The sequence below is a fragment of the Geospiza fortis genome, unplaced genomic scaffold (assembly GCF_000277835.1).
Source record: "Geospiza fortis unplaced genomic scaffold, GeoFor_1.0 scaffold114, whole genome shotgun sequence".
Lineage (NCBI taxonomy): Eukaryota > Metazoa > Chordata > Aves > Passeriformes > Thraupidae > Geospiza > Geospiza fortis.
This window is the reverse complement of record NW_005054383.1, coordinates 779,020-797,976: the sequence shown is the minus strand read 5'-3', so window position 1 is coordinate 797,976 and position 18,957 is coordinate 779,020. Positions and strand designations below refer to the sequence as shown.

The following is an 18,957-nucleotide window of genomic DNA, read 5'->3' as shown; positions in this document are numbered from 1 at the left end:
CAGGCAGCTCCCGGTGCTGCCGGCTCTGAGCCATGCAGTGTGTGCACAGGGGACGTGGACATCTCTCGGCAGTTCCATCCTAACAATTGCCTCTCTCGCCAGCTCGGGGGTCTCGCTGCCTTCCCACGGATTTTCCTGAGTGGCTTGCAAGGTGGCCTCATGGTCAAACCTGCTTTGTGCAGCCTGTGCCCTCCTGCTGCTTGTCACAGGTTTGGAGGCAGAGAGGTCACTGTGCCCTGCTCACCCTTCTTGGGTCCTTTTCCCACCCTGGACCCCTCCAGCAGCCTGCAGGTGTGCCCTGACCCCCATACCCCTGGCCAGTGTGTTTGGCAGTGTTCCCTGCATGCTGCATCCCCTTGCAGAAGCCAAGCACAGTAGGACAGCTCTGAGACCAGGCAGGTTCATCACATGTGCAGCAGTGTTATAGAGTGGGGATCCTTGTGTCCCAGCAGGATACCAGACCTCCAGGATCAGCCCCAGCCCCAGGACGGCTCAATTACGGCTGGGCCGATTATCAAGCAGCACAGCCTGTGAGAGCAGGCAGGCTCCAGCCTGGCAGGAGGTGAAGCTGTGAGAGCAAAGGTGTGGGAGCACCCGGGTGCTGCCTTGGCCTTGGCTCTGGCAAGGCTGGCAGTGGAGAACCTGCAGGAATTCCTGCAGCCTCCGGCAGAAACACACCTGAGGTTGGGAGACAGGAAAAGTCACCATGGCTGTTGTGCCACCTTCCTTATCCATGGGGTGCTGCCATACCCACCCAGCAGCTGTGGGGTGAGCTGGGGGCACAGGGGGCAGTCCCACATTGCAAGCCCCGGACAAAGGGCACCACAGCCTGACCTGGGGGTTCACTCTGCCTTCTCACTTTGTTCCCCACCCTCCTCACAGAGCCCTGAGCCGACCCAGCCGCCTTGGCCAGGCTCCCCAAGGCCAGCACTACCATAAAACCCTCTAATCCGAACAGGCTGGGGCAGAGCCGCCTGCTGCCATCAGGACAACTCTCTGTGTGTGGTTCCCATTTAGTGCAGATTTATTTCCTCTGGGTCGCTGGCTCTGCTGTTGCTCACTCCTTGGCTCTGCTTCTGGGAGCATCCAGCATTTACCTTCTTGCAGCAAGGGGCTTTGGGGGACTGTAACTTCATTGTACGTGTCAATTAGGAAAACACCCTCAGGAATTTCCTTTCTGATGCTGCCTGGCTCTACAATAACCTCTGTCTCCGTGGCTGCCGGCTCCCCAGAGCCCGTCCCGCCAGAGCAAACCGACGGGGAGCTGGGAGCAGGCTCAGCTCCGCAGACGCCTCCAGCTCCCGTTCCAGCTCCCTCTGAGCGCCCAGCCCCATCTCGTTTCCACTTCTCCTGCACTCCCCACTCCCTCTCTGGGCGCTGGAGTTTGGAGTTGTTTTGGAAACCGCTGCGACTCCGGCATGACGTCACCAGGGCTCTGTAGTATCTCTGTCTCCATCCTAGTTAGGCGCTTCCTGCTCCCTGGCTCTCACTCCAGCTTGCCTGGCGTGTCTATGCTTTTTCTTCTTCTCCACAATTCCCCAGGGATTTCTTTTAAACTTTTCTCCCCCCATTCCCTTCATCTCTTACACAGCGGTTTTGTCTTTCCCTTTTTTTTAAAAATTATTTTCTTTTCTCCCCTCCTCTTCAAAACTGCTCTTTTGCCCCAAAACTGGCTCACCCAATTCATTTTTTGTAACAGGCGCCATGCCCACTCTGCTGCTGCTGGGAATCCTGAGATGTTGGGATGCTCCTGGCCAGCTCATTCCCAAGGTCAGGGGACAGGAAGGGGAGCAGGTGGTCCCCAGCCCCAGCAGTGCCATGGTGGCACTGGGCAGGGTCTGTCCTGTCAAGGGGGTTTTCTGCTGCCCCTTTTGTGCCAGCCGCAGGGCTCAGGCTGCACCTCTCCTCTCCTCCCTCAGCTCCTCTCCCAGCATCCCGCCTCAGCCCAGCTTTTCAGGCATAGCAAATCCATTGCTTCACCCCACATCCCCAGCCAGAGCTCCCTGTGCTTTGACACCTCCTTCCCTGTCAGCATCTATCCTGTTCCTGCTGTGAGTACCCACATCTCTGTGCCACCCTGGGACCAGCCCGTGATTCCAAGCACTGCAGTCTCCTGCCTGGAAAAGCATATGTGCGGTTTCATCATGACTCTCTAGTGAGTGTTCACCAAGCACGAACAAAATACGATTTATTTCTTTAATTTCTTCCCTCACCACTGCTGAAATGCTGCCTGATTGCAGGCAGACCCCCCAGGGCCATGGCTTTCCTCCTTCCTCTTGCTTATTCATCCCGACCCCCAGCCAAAGCAGTATGGGGCTGTGCTTCCCATGGGAGCAGTCCTGGGAACAGCACTATTAGACATAAAATACAAATACATATCTAATATGCGTGGGTAGGAGTGTGTGTATATAAATATTTATTTATTTATTTATATGTATTTGCAAGGGCATGTAGTGATAGGACACAGGGGAATGGCTTTGAACTGAGAGAGAGTAGGATTAGATGGGATATTGGGAAGGAATTGTTCCCTGTGAGGGTGGGCAGGCCCCGGCACAGGGTGCCCAGAGCAGCTGTGGCTGCCCCTGGATCCCTGGCAGTGCCCAAGGCCAGGCTGGGCAGGGCTTGGAGCAGCCTGGGACAGTGGAAGGTGTGGGATGGATGGGAGGGGTGGAATGAGATGGGTTTTAATGTCCCATCCAACTCAAACCATTCCATGATTCCATGATTCTATGATATGCACCTGACCTCCTCCTGCCCTGCAGGAGCTGGGCAGTGCTGCGCCTGCCCATAATGACTGGGTAAACTGAGGCACATGGGGTGAGTGCCAGGAGGGCCATGTGATCAGAGCCCTATTGTGACACACACCATTAGTTTTCTGTCCTTGGGTGTGCCTGGAGCTTGTCAAGTCACTTAATCCCTGGAGTATCTTTTTAATGTCATTTGGGTTAAAGTTGAATTTGGGCTTTGGCTGTCCCTGGCTGTGTGAACATGTGGTGCCCAGGGGTGAAACCCCAGTGAAGATCAGAGGCTTTAATGCAAACTCCTGTTAAGGTTTTGGCTCTTTCTGGAGAGAATTGGGGTCTGGATGCAAGAGTTTCTTTATCCCAGTTAAGCCAGTTCTTCCTCAGCCTTTTTCCTCCTCACCCTTCCCAAAGATCTATGCCCATATTTATTTCTAAATCACTTGTTACACCTGTGGTCAGCAAAATTTGGGTGCTGCTCACTTGCTACAAGCTTGTGCTGGACCAGGGGCTCCTGCATCCTCCCTGGTGTGCCCATCTGCCCCATGTCCCTAAAATACACAGGCAGACCAGCAGGAAGTGACCGGGGAGCTCCTTGCAGTGCTGCTGCCTCTGGGCAGTGGATGGACAGGACTGAGGGTCCTGGTTGTCCTGCTGAGCAGGGAAGTATGAGGGCTTTTATGGACAGACCGTGGGAGTGGGAAACACGGGGCCCTGTTGAGGGCACAAGCCCCTCCTGAGGTCAGAGGTTGCTGTTTTCAAAGCACAGGGAAGCTGGGGTGAGTCTGTGCTGAGTGTTAAATCTGGCAGGGCTGGTGCTGCTGGGCAGGGCTGGGAGTCACACAGGGATAGGGAGAGGGAGGTGGTGCCTTCAGTGGCTCCTGAGGGACGGGACAGGGGGAACAATGTCATTTGTTGCTTGTGGAGTATGGAGGGGGTTGTGGTGAGAGGAGCTGTAAGTTTCTTGTGCCTTGTGTCAGCAGTGTGGGCTTGGTGTCTGCTACAGTTGGGAATTCCCAGCTTTGTTCTTTGGATGGGGGTTCTGGGCTTTCATTGTGATCACGCCCAGAAGTCAGAGATGAAGTGTTTGGTGAGAGCCACAGCCCATCACATCGGTGCCCCACTACCTGGCTGTGCCTCTTTGGGGAGCAGCTGCACCCTGACCTCAGGGGTTGAGGCTTCTCCTGCAGCCACTGCCCAGGGCTCTGCCCTGCACTGCCCAGTGCCCCAGCACCCACATTTTGAGTGTGGCTGCCAAAGATTGTCCTTTGGGTTTTCACCAATAACCTTTGGATGTGGATGTGGCCTTAAAGGATTACTTTGTCTTTGCAATTGCTGGGCTCGAGCAAGCTTTTGGAGTGGGCACCCCAACCCCACAGACCTGTCTGTGCTGGGAAGAAGCCATGGGACTGGGGTGGGGCCACTGGAATGATGCAGGGGCCCTAAAAAATACTTAGACCCTTGTTTTCTAGGGACATGTTGGTGTCATTTCGTTTCCCTCCATCCAGTTTGGGATTGTCGTGCTGCCAGGGTGTGCAGGATGCTCCTTTCCAAGCAGGAGCTGGCTGGGACAGGTAACCCTGCCTCTGAACAGACATTTCCATGAAGTTGCCTCGAGGTCTGTCATTGCTGCTTACCTGGGACAGCTGCAGAGGCCTGTAATTGTTGGGAGAGGCTGTGGGCGGCCGGATAGGAATCTTGGAATAGGCTGCTGCCCTCCCGGCAGGGAGAGCCTGGCCACCCAGGAGGGAGAGGAGGAAGACAAGGAGAGGAGACAGAAGGAGAAGACAAGAACGATAGGGAAGAAGCAGGGACCTCTGTGCAGCTCTGAGTGCTATAGAGATGGTGAGTGATTTCACATCAGACTAGGGGAGTACCAAAGAGATTTACTGGGAAAAAGCCAGAATGCATTCAAGGCGGTTGTGTTGTTTTCACGAGGTTCATAAAGACTTTGTGGTTCTGGCTGTGGGGAAGGCCAGATGGGCTCAGCCAGCACCCTGGGGGACTGCAGCCCTGTGGAGGGCAGAGGTGAGCTCTGCCCAGACCCCTGTGTGTGGGAGGGCGTGCCAGAGGACGGGCTGTGCCTGACAAGGGATGCACCAGAGGAGGGACCTCTCCAGTGGCATTGTGGCAGCCAGCCCTGAGCTGCTGTGGCTCTGAGCCATGGCTCAGTGGGGTTTGGCCCAATCCTTACCCCAGTTCTGGAGGGTTCCCATACCCTCTGAGCTGGATCTGGGCAGGAGCTGGTGGGATGGGGTGAGCATGAGGGCACGGCAGGAGCTGCAGGGTGGGACCGGGAGTAGCTGCCACAAGGAAGGGCTGTGGGTGGCACGGGGAGGAGCAGGAGCCCTGCCCAGCCCCGAAAGCCCCAGCAGGTTGGAGATGTGCCTTTTGCACGCAGGATGTGTCACCTGCGTCCCGAGTGGCCGCTGCATTTCGGCACAGCCCTTGCGACTCGCCTGGCTGCCGGGAGGATGCCCTGCCTCAGTGTAAGAGCCCCCTGTCTGTCCGTGCGCGTCCCCTGCCTGGGGATGCTGGGCTGGGCTGCCCTCCTACAGCAGCCCAGCATGGCTGGAGCTGCCCGGGGTTTTGCTAGAGACCAGGTGGGTCCTGTCTCCCTGGTTTCCATGTCCAGGGGGCGTGAGGACTGTCACCATGCTGTCCCTCAAGTGACAGTGGGCTGCCACCGAGGTCCTTCGTGCGGCTGGGCCTCTGTGGGCTCTCCATCACTGTCTCACAGGCATTCCTTAAGCTTGTTTGGCTGTGGACTAAAACTGGTTCCCAGGTCCTGAGTGGTGGAGGAGAAGGGACTGTTGGGATTCCAGAGGGGTAGGCAGCAGTGTGTGGTACCAGCTTTTGTGCTGGGGTACCACAGGGAGGTGGATTTGGATCTCTGGATCATGGCCCCTTGGCAGAGCTGGTTGGGAATTTTTCAGGAGAGGGATGCTGGGGCTGAAAGCTTTGCACAGCTCTGACCTGACCTACTCTGAGACAGGACATGGTTTTATAAAACAAGATGTGGGTATGACGTGGTCTGAGCTCTCTGGCAGGATTTCCTGAGGCTGTATCATGTCATGGGCATCCCTTCTGCTCCATCTGCGGATGGAGCTGGACGTGAGCGCAGTGGCAGCGTTTGTTTAGAGCTCTGCTGTGCTGCACTTGGCCAGGCTGACAGTGTCAAATCTCCTCTCTCTGCAGGAACAAATACTTTGTAGTGGTGTGAGGCATCCCAGGGACCCTGTGGTACCTCACGCCCTGCAGCTTCAGCGCAGGGCCAGGAGGGCACCAGTGGGGCTGGGGATGCCTCTCCCTGGGCACAATTGCCACCATCTTGGCGTTGTCCCATTATCAGCGTGATGTTGGATGAGTCTCTGAGCCCAGTCATTGAAAACACAATTTTCTGGCAGCCCTAAAAGGCAAAAATTTAAGAAAAGGCTGTTGTGTGATAGGTTCTGGTGATACCCAACCCTCTGTGTGGTGTTGAGGTCACTGGGCCCTGCAGTGAGGCATTGGGCTGTTGTCCCTTCACTTGGGCATGTGGGTCCCTCCCTGCACCCTGGCACGGAGGTGCTGCCCTGTACCTGCTGTGATGTGGGGACTGTCTGAACCAGGCAGTGCAACAGACACAGGTGCTGTAGCAGATTATCAAATTCTGAATAAACTTAGAAGGGCTTTCAAGTTCCAAAGGGTTTGTCAGTTGGGTTCTCAGTCTCACATCCTTGGTAAAGCTCCCAGGAGCCTTCACACTGAGTCCAGAAAGGGGTGGAAGGTGGATGCTCCCTCATACACACTTCATTCTCCGTGCTGACAGCACGACTGCCAATAAAACAACTTTTTGTTGTCTGTGGTGGTTTGATGTGCTGCACTAAGAGCATGTGGAGCTTGTCCAGCCCCACCTTCCCAGAGCGCTGTGTGAACATGACGTGTGGCTTCTTGCAACCAGTAAATAGCATTTGGGGAATGAAAAGAAAAACAGAAAGGTTGGTTTGTTATTCTTAGTGATATATGAAAGAGCTGTCAACTCCATCTTGAAATCATGAATCCCTGGGTATTCCTGGGACAGGGCAAAGGAATGCATCCTGCAGTATTTTTTCACTTGGAACGACCATTTGGCTCTTCTTGGTCTGAAAAGTTAAACTTGGGCTGAGTAACAAATTAATGCCGTCTCTTAGTCACTGTCTGGCCGGGATGGAAACACTTCTCTGACCTGGTTTATCTGCATATCCATCCTGATGGCTTGGACAGGGCTGGCTCTTGGCTGCCGGCTCCTTCCCAGGGCGCAGCCGGCCCCGGCGCCAGCGCCGCGCGGTGCCGATGGCGCGGGGGGAGCCGGGGCAGGGAGCTCCTGTCCTCAGCAGGGTCTCAGGGCATGAGAAGAGGTGCTTTCTAGAAAGCTCTTGTTTTTTAGGTTTTATTTTTTTGTTGTTTTATTTTGTAATGATTTTTAATAGATTGGCAGGACTGGAGAAAATAATTTCTTCTTCAGGCTGCTTCTTCATAGAATGGCTTGGGTTGGAAGGAAACTTAAAGCTCATGTTGTACCAACCCCCTGCCATGGGCAGGGACACTTCTCACCATACCAGGTTTCTCCAAGACCTGTTCAACCTGGCCTTGAACACTTCCAGGGAGAGGGACTGGAAGCTTCAGACTGGTGACAAGGGGTCTCTGTGCCAGCCCTTGACTGGTTTAAAAATTGATGAAAGATGGGCTGCAACCCTCATTTTCATCTCCTGGCCCATATTTCCATCTCCTAGGCATCCTTCCCATCTTCTTGCCTCCTGGTGTGAGCAGTGGCTCCACAGGTCTGGTGGGAGGAATATGGAGCTGCTGGGCCACTCACTGGGTCTTCTGCACGGGAACTCCAAACAGGAAAGAAAACTTGGAAAGACACCACCTGCACTTTGTGTATCATTTGTGTAGTTCAGGCAAGGAACCAGCTTGTTGTGTGGTTTCAAACATGACAACACATTCCTGGGGGCTCAGGAGTCTGTGGCCAGATTCAGGGTCAAATCCTGCCTCCCATGTTTGTGTCACTGGCCCCTTGCTGCTGTGCCCCAGGCCACACCAGTGCCATGTGCCCATGCTAACAGCATTGCCAGTGCTCTGTTGCATCTGCAGAAATCCAGGAAAAAGGAGGATTTTTATCCACCTCAGATCCAGGGCAGGGTAAGGGGGAGCTTGAGGCTGCCCATGTGGGGTTTCCTGCTTGGGGTCAGCACCCACATCTCAGGCTGGGACTGGAGCACCTCCACAGGGGTCAGGCTGAGAGCACCCTCCCTGGTGCTAGCCCTGCCCTGAGGCATCCTCACTCTTCTGCTGCTCAGGAGAGCCTGGGCAAGATGGGCTGAAAATGAATTTAAAAACCCCCCAAGGAAGAGATTATTTCCTAGTGCCGGCCAAGAAACGTGACACTGAGCAAATAGTAGAAAATAAAACAAAAATAAAGTTCACATTGGATCTGGAAATGGACATTTAATTTGCAGCATCGATGGTGTCTGCGTGCAGAAATCTCGATTTCAGCCCGGGTCTCACAAGGCAGAAGTCCCTGTGAATGATATTCCTGTGTGCATGTTCTGGAGCCCTGTGCCATGTCGTTAACAGAGCGCTCCTTCTGGGAGTACATTCCTCCCTCATTTTCTATCCCCATACATTAAATTGATAGTTTGGGGGATTACTGCTCTTTCCAAGCTCACATGGGTGGAGTCCCCTTTATATGGCCATGCTGGTATGTAGTGAATTTGAATTGGCGCAGCAGAAAACTGGAAAATTTGGAACAGATAACTGTCTCCTATCTTTATATGGGAACATCAGAGTTCCTAGCTTTATTCTGGGGTTCTTGCCATTCCAAATATAATTTATTCTTTTATATAACTGTTTTCATATGATACACTCTGAAGAGCGGATAATGGTTTGGGGAGGATATAATCATTTTTTTCCCCCTCCAAGGCTGTCTTCCCAATTAATGAGATTGAGAACACATTCCAAAAATCTATTTTTCCTCTCTGGGCTTTTTCTAATGTACTCAATTTATTCTGTAGTGTGTCTTGTGTGTCCTTTATGGAGTTTGATTCCTAAATGGTGGTGGTTGGCTGGCTGGAGCCTGTGTAAATGCTCAGGGTATGGATGCAGTTGTGGGAGCAGTGAGGGACCGCCTGTCCCTGTTCCTTTCCACTTGGGAAGGTGGACTTGGGGACATAGCAAGGTCATCATTGTCCCCACCTTACTGCTGACCTCAGTCTTCCCAGCAGATGGGGTGGCTTTGTGGAAAGCCGTGTGCTTTGGGGGGATGGAGGGGTATCCTCATCCCCTGGCTCCTTCTTCCCTCCTGTCTAGATGAGAAATGTGTGGCCAGGACTGAACCAGTGCCTCTAGCCCTCAGGAAAGGCTGTTTCAAGAGAAATCTGCAAAGCTCCAGGGGCTCTTTCTTCTTTAAGCCTCACCTGTAACCAAAATAGATAAAGTTCTTGTAAGTTTTTCTCTGCTCACATTGATGATGCTCCCAAAAACCTGCGGCATATTATCCTAGAACCATGGAGTGGTTTGGAATGGAAGGGACCCATCTTGAAGGGACCTTAAAGCTCATCTCATTCCACCCCCTGCCATGGGCAGGGGCACCTTCCACGATCCAAGGTTGCTCCAAGCTCCATCCAGCCTGGCACTTCCAGGGATGGGGCAGCCACAGCTTCATAGGAATTTCAGAGAGCTTGCTGCTCTGATATTGGTTAATTGATATGTTACAAGCCCTATTTAAACAAACAAATACTTTTTACTTGAGAATAAAAGTGAATTTCTAGACCTAGAGGAGTTTCTTTGGGCCATTGATGGTGGCAAAGGAGTGCTCAGAACAGACCTTTCAGTGTTGCCCAGGTAGTGAAGTGGTTCCTGCTATGTCTAAGCAGTGGATTTGCTCTGTATTGTGGAGCTCTGGTGCTCCCTCTGAGTCACATCTGTCCTGACCAAATCATATTTTAGCTCCTGTTGCCTTGAGATAAAGCTGAGGCAGCACCCCAGGAGCATATTGCAGCCTTCTGCAGCACCCAGCTTGCCCAGCCCCATCAGCTCCCAGGGTATGAGCAGGGCAGGAGGAGCAGCTTTCCCATGCATTGGGCTCAGTGCTGGGTACTGGGGAGGAAGAGGAGGACGATGAAGAGGCCAGCTGTAAGGAGCATTCTTGTTTTGTGGTAGGCATGTCATTCTGCACACAGCCCGGCTCTTCCTCCAGGGCTAGGGGCAGTTAAGGTCATTTTGTGGTGGCAGCCACATTCCTGGGAGTGGAGATTTACTGATTTACACTGATTGAGTCAGATGCTCTGTGACCTTGGGGAGCCACTTTCAGGGCCAAAAGCATGAGAGAGCTGCTCTCCAATGGTGCTTTGAACTCTGGGCGGATGTTGTTGTCCAGAAAAGTCGTGGTTGCCCCTGGAGCCCTGGAAGTGTTCTAGGCCAGGTAGGACAGGACATGGAGCAACCTGGGATGCTGGAAGGTGGAAGGTGTATGTGCCCAAGGCAGGGGGTGGGATGAGGTTTAGGGTCACTTCCACTCCATTCCAGCCCTGTGAAATTCTGTGTCTTGTGCGAGGGCTGGGCTCTGTTCATGTCCCTGCAGGTGTCGTGTGTGCCGTGGGTGTTTATAACTTGTGGTGGGTGACCAGCCAGGTCCCCGGGGTCCCTGCTCTGCTCAGATGCTCCCCATTTTCCACGCATGTTACCCCAGGAGTGGTTTGATGACAGAGGACACTTCCTGAGGATGCTGTGCTTTGTTGGTCCTGGCCGTGCCCACTGAGATGACAGCATTGCTGCCTGAGGGGGTCTGTGGTGCCCAGGCTCCCCTGTGGGGCAGCAAACCCCAGGCAGTGGAGGTGGGTCCCACTCTGGTCCTCTTACATCTGTGCCTTGTCCCTCTCGAGGGGCTGAGGCTGCTGGAGGAGAGGGACATTCCCATGGCGTTGGTTTTCCAGGCAGACTGGAGGGGCTCCCCCAGACCCAGTGCTGGGGGTGCATGGGGGCAGCGGGAGAGCCAAGGGAGAGGCAGAGCTCTGTCCAAGGAGAGGTGGGGTGGCTGGAAGGACAGGCATGGGACCAGCAGCCTGCCTCTGCAGCGGGGTAGGGCCATGGTGGGGGTGTGGTGGCAGACCTGCTCCATGCCCAGGTACCCCTGGGGTAGGGTCAGGGCCCTTGGACACCCCCTGACACAGCCTCTGGGGGGCTCTCATCCTTGTGCTGCTCACCTGGGAGCCTATGGGAGGGCAGGGAGGGCACCCTCGTTTGCTCCCCACGCTGTAATTAGCTGGGCCGGAGGGCAGAGCTGCTGTCAGGCTGCTGACACCCAGCCAGGCTGCGGGCACGCAGGGCCGTGTGTGAAGTGCACGCTGCACCACAGGGCGTGGTTAATTAGCTGCAGGTCCTGGGAGCTGAGTTTACTACTCGGATTTAGCTTCTTTTCCTGCTTTTTTTTTTTAAACCAGTGATGAAAGATAGAACTTCACCTATAAACCAGTATAAACATGTAGGAGGATGGAAGTGTTCAAGGCCAGGGTGGACAGGGCTTGGAGCAACCTGGTCTAGTGGAAGGTGTCCCTGCCCATGGCAGGGGGTGGAATAGGATGAACTTTAAGGTCTCTTCCAACCCAAACCAGTCTGGGATTTTATGACCTGGTGTGCCCAAAGATTAAAAAATAACAAGACCATTCGTAAATACCGGGCAGCACATGAATGCAATTATGAGATCAGGCAGCTGACATCCCCAAAAGGAGGCAAAATAAAAAACCCACCAGGTTTTAACAGGAACGCAGGCCCGGCCACGCTCCCCTCCAGCACGTGCTGTGCTCAGGGCTTCCCGCTATAAATAGCAGCGAGTTCAGCTCCACAGCTCAGCCCTGATCCTGCAAACACTTAAGCCCAAGCACAGCTCCTTCCCGATGTGCTCCAAGCCGTGGTAATAGTTTGCAGGCTCTAATCATGAAAGAGAAGAAAAAATAAGGTGGAGAAGGGAAGCATGCAGCCCACTGGTGGTACTGGCCATGGGTGACTGCAGCCTGTGCCTGCAGCTCCCTGGCACGTTCTGCACCCTCTCTGCCACCCTGGAGGGCTGGGTGACTGACAGCACGGAGCCAAGGTGCCCAGGCCTCTGCGTGCCTGTCACCCTGGGTGCTGTGGAGGTGGCAGGTTTACAAGCTCCCCTGGTTTTGCCAGCAATTTGACAAGTTCTTCCATCCGGAGAAGCAGCAAGTGCAGGGTCTGGCTGTGGCAGCCCTGGCAGGGCTCCGGGAGCTCCTTGCACGGGGAGACTCCAGCACAGAGCCTGTGCGTGCCTGCGTGGCTGTCTGTGCATGAATGAATTCCTACAGGCATGCAGCAGTACAATAGGAGTGCAGAAAACAAAGTTTCCTGGATGAGCTCTCAGTAAAGAAATGCTTTGAAGCTTGGGTCAGCCTTAGCGTGGTGTGAGCTGCGAGGGGTTTGTGGGTGAGCTCCCCTTGGCACGGGGAGCGTGGCTGGGAAGAGGCTCAGCTGGGGAAAGCAGGGCTGGGGAGATGCTGCAAGGGGTGGGAAGGCAAGGAGGGAGTGCAAAGGGACTTGTTTAATGAGGGTGCTGGCAGATGCTCATGAGCAGACTCGCTTTTCCTCCCGCAGGAAGGCAGGCTGGGATGGGGCTGGTCCTCCCTTCACGGCTGACAAGGAACCGCAGGTCACTGTGAGGGTCTGTGCTGCAGGTAGCCCAGTTTTGTGGGTGCAATTGCTGAGGGAGGGAGATGGTGGGGGGTGAGGGGTCCCTGGAGCCATGCTGGCATAGCTTGTGGAACCAGGGCTTGGCTCCTTCCTTTGCTTCAGCACAGATTCCTGCTCCACTGTGCAGTGCACCTGTAGGGCTGAGCTCCGAGCCGGAGGAGAAGAGGAAACAGAATTAATGATGTTGGGAAATTTGACACTGTTCTGGTTGGCCTGTCCCTGAAGAGTGTACAACCTGCTGGCAGGGCCAGGCTGAGCTGCAGAGACGTGCTTTGGAGTGAGGGGCTGGTGATGTGGCTGCTGTCCCAGAGAGCCCTTCCGATCACTGATCACTGCCCTGGGGCTCAGGGAGAGGCTGGGGGGGGATCACAGAATCATGGAATACCCTGGAATGGACCCACAGGGATTGGACCCAAGTTGGACCTAAGAGCTGGACCCAAGTCCAGCCCCTGGCCCTGCACAGACCCCCCGACAATCCCACCCTGGGCATCCCTGAGACCGCTGTCCAAATGCTCCTGGAGCTCTGGCAGCCTCGGGGCTGTGCCCATTCACTGGGGAGCCTGGGCAGTGCCCAGCACCCTTTGGTGGTCACCCCATTTTCCAAAGAACCAGGTTTATGTTTGTATTTCAGGCCCTAGAAAAACACCAAGGCCTCCCCTCCTGGGTCCCAGCTGTGAGGGTGGGTGGCAGAATGGCCCCTGCCCCTCTGCTGAGCTGAGCTGGAGCAGGGTGGTGCTCACCTGCTCACAATCCGGGCATTGTGAGGGGCTGGGGTCGGGTTGGTGCCTGAACAAGGCTGTGGCAGCAGGGGGACACTGAAACAGCCCCTGTTCCCCACTGGATCTGCGGTGTCTTGGACAGGTGCCTGGAGGACACCAGGAGCTCCCCAGCTCCCGAGTGTGGGTTTGCTGCTCTGTTGGGGGGGCTGCAGGCCTTGCTTCTGTTCTCTGGATTGCTTCAGTGCACCGTGTGTGCATAGCCACGTTTACCTCCTCCTTCCCCCCCTCAGTGGTCCAAACTCTGTTTTCTCTGATTTCCAGCTTGTTTTTCACCTTCTATTGGACTCAAAGCCCAGCTTGGATGTGCATCACTGCCCCGTGTGCATGCACAGGTCAGGGCAGTCTGCAGGCCAGTGTGAGGGCTGGGTCAGGCTCCTGCTCTGAGCTGGCTGGGATGAGGTAGCTGTGGAAGGATGAACGTGCTGGAGCCATTGGCATCCTCCCTGGCTGGGTCGGGTCTGGGGGGGATTGCCACCCCCTCCTCAGATCCTTTGCATTCGAGGCAGGAAGGGGCAGGGTCACGATGGTGAGAGGCTGGGGCTGAGGGCTCACACCCCTCCCCGTGGTCCCAGGGGTGCTTTGGCCTTGCCAAAATGCCATCCTCTGCAAAGGCCCTTCTGTGATTGCCAGAGGGTTTTGTCCTCTTCCCTCTTTTCCTTGAGCCAGCCATTCCCATCTGGGCAGCACTGCCTGCCCCACCTGACCCTTCCACTGCCACCAGGTTTGTGTTGCTGGGTCACCCATGCTGTATTGAGACACTCCAGTTCTCCATTCCTTGTGCTCCATACTTCAGCACACAGGCAGGATCTGCTCTCCATCCAGGATGGCCTTTGGGAATCTGGGCTGCCCCCAGCTTGGTGGCCTGGAGCTCCCTCCAGGCAGGCACCCACACTGGAGGCAGGAGTTACCTCTGTGATTTTCAGCTCAGCAATCTGGTTCATCCAGCCTGAAATTCAAGTTTTAGGATTTGAGGGTTCATCTGGCCTCAGTTGGTGTTTTGGGGCTGCCTGGGGCTCTATTAGCTCGGGGCCCTGGCAGTGCTGGGGCTGTTTGAGGAGTGCAGTGCTGGGGGCAGGTGGCAGGTGGGGTGGGTGCTGGAGTCCACAGAAGGGAGGCAGCATTCCCAGAGCCCTTTGGCTCCTCAGCCAGCCCTTGCCAGAGGGCTGGAGGGAGATGGGCTGCCTGGAGAACCCAGCCTGCCCCTGCTCCAGCCCTTGCTTGGGGGGATGCTGTGAGCTGGGGTGGGGGCTGCCATCTCCTTCCTCCTCCTCCTCCTCCCAAACAACCACTCACATCCCAGGCTCTGAATTTTATTCCCCTTCTGACAGTCAGGCATCACCTCCTGATTACTCATAACTGCAGCATGTTGCAGATACACAGAGCCTGGGGAATGGCTGTGCTGGGAGCAGAACCACCAGGATCCAGGGTGACAGCGGGAGGGAGGGGCGGCACAGGCTGTGCAGCCATGGTCCCCACACCCTGCCCTGCCCTGGGGGTCAAGCACCTCCTGCCTGTGCCCAAATCCCCCTGGGGTCGGTCCAGCCCAGCTCCAAGTGCAGCTCAGGGACGCTGAGGTCCTGGCAGGTGACAGTGGCAGTGTGGCAGCACAGCCTGCAGCCAGCAATGGCTCGTGAGCTTGCTTTGCAGGATCCTCTTCTAGCATGGAAAAATCAGTCATCCCTCAGTTTTCCTCTGGTTTGTTTGTGTGGGCATTGATTACGCTGGGAGTTACTGAGCCAGATTTTATTGGAGTGACTTAGAAAGCTGCCACCTGTGAGCAGCCACCGGTCTTTGGGGATTATTTTGGTATAGTTGCTAAATAATTGCATGAGGCTTCTTCTGCCTTGCTAATAACTTTGTTCTCCCAGGGACACTGCCTAGAAAAAAAGATGAGCCAAGATTATGCTTGGCAACATTTATGGGAGGAAAAAGTACAACAGGATTTATGTCGGCTGGCAGGAAGAAATATATAAAACAATATCTCTGTCTTAGCCCCTCCATGAGCATCCTTGTTTCCAACCCCAGGTCTGTAATCTTCCTAGCATGGCTGAAGTTTGAAATTCAGCACACTCCTTTAAATCACTCATCATTTCTGTCTGCAGCATGTTGTGCTAATTCTGACTAGGGACCAGCAGGGCTGGCTGTGGAGATGAGCTGGCCTAGGGAATCTGGGCTGCTATCTTACCTGCACTGTGTAACTTACAAAATTATTTAATTAGTGCCTGAAAAGTGAAATTGAACGAACAAATTCAAGCATTCCTGTTGGCCCAGATTCATAGAATCAAGGAGTGGTTTGGGTCACAAAGGGCTTTAAAGCTCATCCTGTCCCACCCCTTGCCATGGGCACCTTCCACTGTCCCTGGCTTCTCCGAGCCCCATCCAACCTGGCCTTGGAGACTTCCAGGGATGGGGGGGCATCATCTGGGACAGCACCCTTGTATCCCACCGTCCTCTCCTGGCCCTGCTGGGGCACTGGAGGGATGGAGCACATGTTCTGGGAAGTTCTGGTGGCTGCCCTGCCCAGTGCCACATGCCGAGGCAGCAGGGGCTGCTCCTGCCCCCACGGGTGCCTCTGTGCTGCCCACGCCCACAGTCCTTCACCTCGGTGTCTCAGGACAAAAGGGAGGAGATGGGTGCAAGCCTCGCTTGAGGTGTTTGTTTTAGAAAGACAAGCTGATAAAAATTATTTCATTAAGGGACTTAAACTGTGCTTCCTCAGGCCTGAGTCATCCGTGAAGTGAGCAAGCAAGGAGCAGCAGTGGGTCCCACCGGAGGGTGACTCACGCTGCAGCGTGGGGCTCACAGGACTCAGAGCTGGGTGATGCTCCTCTCCCTCTGTCTCAGCATGGCTGGGGGCTCGAGCACCCTGAGCAGCAGCAGGAGGTGTCTGGGAGTCTGTGAGGCTCCCGGATTGTTTTGGGAGCTGAGCCACACTGTAGTTGCACCTCTCTGCCATCCCCATCTCTGCCTGGATGCATAGGGGCCACAAGCAGTCACTCCTCCAGGAGTCTGGAGACCATCCCAGAGCAGAGCATGCACACAGGCTGGCATTTGAGCTTTTATTCTTTATTTGCATTGATAGAAGCCTGTAGGTCCCCTCTCAGTCCAGGAGGAATTGATCTCTCCTCCCAGAAGGCACAGGAAACCACCAGGCCACCTTCTGCTCCTTTGCCTCTTTCAGTTCCCAGGCTTCAGGAACAGGCAGGAAAAGAAAAGCCAGTCCCAGTTCCCAGTGAGGTCAGGACCTGTCCCCTCTACACTGGTTTGTTTAGTGAGTGCTGTAAGACCTGCTCTCTCCCTCCCACTTGGAGGTGTTGACACTCTGCTCAAGCCCAGTGACAGGACATTTTCCTAAGGTCCAGGATGTGTGTTCCCTTTGCCTGACTCTGCTTCCTTACATCCCACCCTTCCCTTGGCCACTTCTCCCTTCCCTTCCCCTCTTGTGGGTGTGGCTGAGACTGTGATACCTGGTGGGACCGAAGTGGCACTGGTGGCACTGTCCCGGTCCTGCTGCTGTCCCTTTGTGTGTGACAGCACAGCAGGCAGTGCCCATGGCCAGTCCTGCCCACAGCCTCCCCCATTCCCTGTGTGATCCCTCATTAACCTCTTCATTAGCCAATCCCTCGATGAGGAGGATCTTCCCAGGCAGGGCTCTGAGCTCTCTCAGTGCTCCAGTTCCTACCAGGATATTGTGATGTCCCTGCCCTTGGAAAGGCCTCTAGCAAGCTCTGCTCCATTCACTGGTGGTTATTGTGCTTTCCTGGACACTCCAGAGCCCTCTGGATCCATGGCCATTACTTAGGAGAGAGAAATGCAGCATGGTGGGATTGACCTGTGCAACTCCATCTGCCTGTTGGGCACGGTCCTGTTCTCTTCTGGAAAGAGAGTGAGGAGGCAAAGGGCTGTGCCTGAGCAATATGGGGAAACTGAGACACAAAGTGGGAAGAAATGGCTCGAGGGCAGACTTTGGGATGGTGGTACAGCCGCCAGCTCATTCAAAGCTCCTGGTCTTCCTCGGGGCCCAATTCCTTGGACATGTTGCTGAAATTCTGCTTTTCCTCCTTATTTGCTATTTTCTTCATGAGCATTAAAATTAGTAATTTTGGCTCATCATTGCTGTAATCACTGCCCAGTTTATTGGTGGGGTTTTTTAATCTCTCTGCATAGTTCTTCATTGTTTTATCTCAGATATCTAAAATCTTAGTTTTCCACTGGCTATGGCATTGATGGGAGCGGACCTCCACTGTGTCTGGGTGGAGGGTCTGGCTATGTGAGGTGCACGTTATCCAGATGTTGTTTCAATGGCATTGAGAACACTTTGTGGTGATTCCTCCTTAAGTATCAGCAGTTCTCTGTGATCCCCACTAGCATAGAGAGCAGAAGGAATTGAATTTGTTGTGGCTCATGAACTTCATTGAAACTGATCCATCCTCCCCTGACACTTTGGGTTTTGGGTGCAAGTTTAAGGAAGTAAGGAAATATCATATGGGAATGCTGTGCTGGAAGGGGTGGAGCTGTTCCTGGGGGTGCTCTGGGCTTGCAGGACAGCTCCCATCGCTCAGGTGCCATCACTCACCCTGAGCAATTACTGCTGTGCTCGTTTTTCTGCTTCCTCAGGAATGCACGGAGTGCTTTGGGAGATCTGGGGATCTCCTGGAGATCTCTCAGCCCAAGCCCCTGCTCAGTGCAGGATCACCTACCTGGATTATCCTGGACGCCCAGGACCATGTCCAGTGGGTCTCCAAGGATGGAGAATCCACCACCTGTCTGAGCAGATTGTGCCAGTGTTGGATCAGCCCAATTTGGTGTCTGGCCATTGATTTGTGGGGCTTTGCTGCAGCTCCTTGCTGCTGTGGGGTCAGAGGAGCAGCAGGGCCAGCCAGGGGCTGAACCCATCTCCACCCGGGGGGGCTTCTCAGAGCTCTTGCTTGTTGACAGTCAGCACCAGGGCAGGTGACATCTTACAAACACAGAACCAGAAAATCTCCTGAGCTGGAAGGGGCTCACAAGGATCATCCAGTCCAACTCCTGGCCCTGCCCAGGACACCCCAACAATCCCACCCTGTGCCTGAGATCATTGTCCAAACACTCCTGGAGCTCTGGCAGCCTCGGGGCTGTGCCCATTCCCTGGGGAGCCTGGGCAGTGCCAGCACCCTCTGGGGGAAGAATCTTTTTGATATCCAACCAAAACCTCCCGTGACACAGCTCCAGTCCTTCCCAATGAGCTTCTCACCCCAAATGGAAGGTGCTCCTTGTGTGCTCCCAGCTCTACCCTCAGGCCTCTGTGTGCCCTGGGCTGAGCACCAGGATGTCACACACAGACTGTCACACCCTGTGCCCTGGGGTGGCTGCAGCCTCCCCACTGCACCGGTGACCCCCCAACATCTCCGTGCCATGGAGAGGATCACCCACCACAGAGCCACGTCCCCATCTTGCTGGCGTGGCCAGAGCTCCCTTTGGGTTATGTTTTGGTGACAGTGGATCCCTGTCTGTTTAAAAGCTGGGGTCCTCCTCTCCCTGCTGGCTTTGGTGGGAGCTCTCTTTGGCTTTGGCTGGCAAAGGGAAGCTTTGGGATTGCTCTTGCGGGCCTGATTAGCATTCGGTCCCGCTGCTCCCGCTGTTTGGAGTTGGAGCTCGCCATTGCCTGGCAACCACAGAGCAAAACTCCAGCAGCCGCCCCGAGCCCCGGCGGCTCCTGCGAGAGGCAC

General features: G+C 54.8%; 1 protein-coding gene across 2 annotated transcripts in view; it reads left to right on the top strand.

Moving 5' to 3' along the window:
• Positions 1 to 18,957, top strand: part of LOC102036376 (ankyrin repeat and fibronectin type-III domain-containing protein 1-like) — a 177,781-nt gene that overhangs the window by 74,726 nt on the left and 84,098 nt on the right. The window lies entirely within an intron of this gene.